Below are 3,029 nucleotides of genomic sequence, written 5' to 3'. Positions count from 1 at the left end.
ATATATATATATATATATATATTCAAAAATCATGACATCTGGGTAGAAGGTATGATTAAGAATGTGAACTAGTCAGCAGTTCTGGAGGAGATATGGGAATGAATGCTATACTACTTTCTATCCTCTTCCCCCCAAATGAATATATGCAATTAGTACCATTTCTGCATATAACAAGAAGAGGGATATTGGGAGGTTATTTTAGTTTTATCTATGAAGAGATTATAGGACTGTAAGAAGCAACAACAAAAAAGTGGCTCATAAAGTCAAACACTTGGAATCTAAGTCTCTGAATGTGATATAATAGAAAGATGCTAATTTAGTCACACATGCTAACACACGGTAGTACTTCAATATTTCAATGGGTCTAGGATCTCATCAAAATAGGTATTACCTACATTAGTATTCACTTTCTCATCACTTTAAAATCCTACCCATTTCATCCCATTTAACCTGTTTAACAAATCTACCCACCATACTGTTGATTTTCCTCTAGGTCTCTTCAGGTTTCTCAGGTATTCGTGAATGAATGAATGAAAAATCATTTATTACATGTTTAGTTTGTGCCAAGTAGTGTGCTAAGTGCTAGTGATATGAATACAAAATGAAAACTGGCCCATATTATTTTGTAACCATATGTTTCCTAAACGATATCTATTATATCGTCTCTTGTGACTAAGTCATCATTGGTGTTACTATGCAAACAACTTATACCCATGTTACTTTTTACTTTGTCTTTTGGTCATCTGCAATTTTATTCATTAGTATGTGCATAAATAATTCTCATGAAAATGTCATAAATCACCTAGAAATTATATTATAGATCTAGAAAAAATAATAACAAAATTAATCTGAAAAAACAAAAAGTCAAGAATATCAAGGGAAATAATGAAAAAAATGCACAGGAAGGTGGGTTAGCTGTACCAAATCTGAAGCTCTACTATAAAGCAGCCGTCATCAAAACTAACTGGTACTGGCTAAGAAATAGAGTGGAGGATCAATGGAATAGGCTAGGCACAGGAGACACAGTAGTAAATGACATTAGCAATGTACTGTTTGATAAACCCAAAGACTCCAGCTTCTGGGATAGGAATTCAGTATTTGACAAAAACTGCTGGGAAAACTGGAAATAGTATGGCAGAAATTAGGCATAGACCAACATCTTACACCTTATACTAAAATAAGGTCAAAATGGGTACTTGATTTAGATATAAGAGGTGATGCCACAGGTAAATTAGGAGAGGAAGGAATAGTCTACCTTTCAGATCATTGGAAAGGAGAGCAGTTTAGGACCAAACAAGAGATAGAGAATATTATGAAATGCAAAATGGATGATTTTGATTACATTAAATTAAAAAGGTTTTGTAGAAACAGAAGCAATGTATCCAAAATTAGAAGGGATGTAGAAAGCTGGGAATATAGGCATGTGATTCATCAGGTGCTGGTATCTTCTTATATACCCTTCTTTGTTTTTTGTTTTGTTTTATTTTTTTTCTTTTTATAGTAACATGGCCCTAGATATTTTTCCCAATTGTCCTCTATGAGAGATGTCCTCTATGAGACATCGTCCTCTATGAGAGATGTCCTTTTTAATCTTCTTTTTATTGACTTAGTTTTTACATCACTCTGATTTCTAAATGTGTCCTTCTCCATTCCCTATTTAGTGAGCTTTTCCTTTAAGAGAGATTTAAAAAGAAGGGAAAAAACAGCCCTGTAAAATAAACTAATATGTCACTTGTATCTACTAGGATATGTAATGGTTCACACCCCTATCATCTACCTCTATTGGCAGGAAATGCTGTTCCTGAAGACCCAGCTAGATCAGTATAATACTCCACCATTCAGATTCTTTCTATTATGACCCCACAATGAGGAGAAGTTTCTGTGGAGAAGGGAAGGAAGCATGGGGTTCCTTTGTCCACCCTTGCTTTCTCCTAGTGAGCTTATAGAACCCTGATACCCCACTGAGGGGCATATCCACAGACAAGCAGTACCAACCTTGGTGCCCTGATTTATTCTTTAAAGAAGGAAACCACAAAGGGGTCTATATTTGGGTCAGGGAGAACAAACCCAATTCTTTGGCTCCTCACTGGGAAAGATCACACTGGAAGGAAACAGGGAGTAATGCATCAATAACACTTTAATAAGGCACATAGAGTATAGAGGCAGGCATCATGGGGAAGAGATAGGGAGAGGGAGAGAAGCATGTAGAGTTACTTCCATAACTGCAAATTGGAGTTAGGATCACTAAAGAAGTATGACCCACAGGTAGAAGATTGCTTGAGGGGCAGGGTTTGGGGTTGCCATTCTTATAGGGTTCATGTAGGGGGGATAGCCCAATGCTTATTCATATGATTTTAGGGTTTGTTCCTTAACATACCAATATCATCTCAAAGATATCGATACCACCTTAGGGTTACTTAATTTGCAGAAGATTTCTCTAGTTTTCCCCCACGTCTGCATTTTATCTGCAGCTTACAGACCAAGGGCTGTTATTAGGACATAGGGGCTGTTGTACTGGGGCCTAGATAGCTTCTCCTAATTTAGTAGATAGACTCTGGACATCACCTTAATTAATTTAAGAGGCAGTTTTTGTAAGTGACTTTTATATTCTCCTTTACACACTTAATTCTCTTTTCCCATTTATTATTACCTTATACCAGCTACTTATATTCCTACTTACTATACTAACTGGTGGTGTGGTTGGGAAAAATCATGACAAGATAGAATTTCAGCATGATTCATTGTAGTTCTTATTCTGATTGTTGTAATCATTGCAAGTATTATTTTCTTGTTTCTATTTACTCCACTCTTCATGAATTCTTATGTCTTCCCATGCATGGTATGTTATGGCATTGTATTCACATACAACAATTTGTTTAGACATTCCCAATAGAAAGCATTTACTTTATAATGAAATTTGGGTTAGGGAGATGCAGAGCTATGATTGCATCAAGATATCAAATTCCCCATGAAAAAACTCCTTCTAGGGGCAGCTAGGTGGCACAGTGGATAGAGCACCAGCCCTGGAG

The sequence above is a fragment of the Dromiciops gliroides genome, chromosome 2, assembly GCF_019393635.1.
Source record: "Dromiciops gliroides isolate mDroGli1 chromosome 2, mDroGli1.pri, whole genome shotgun sequence".
Classification (NCBI taxonomy): Eukaryota; Metazoa; Chordata; class Mammalia; order Microbiotheria; family Microbiotheriidae; genus Dromiciops; species Dromiciops gliroides.
Note: the sequence above shows the minus strand (reverse complement) of the source record.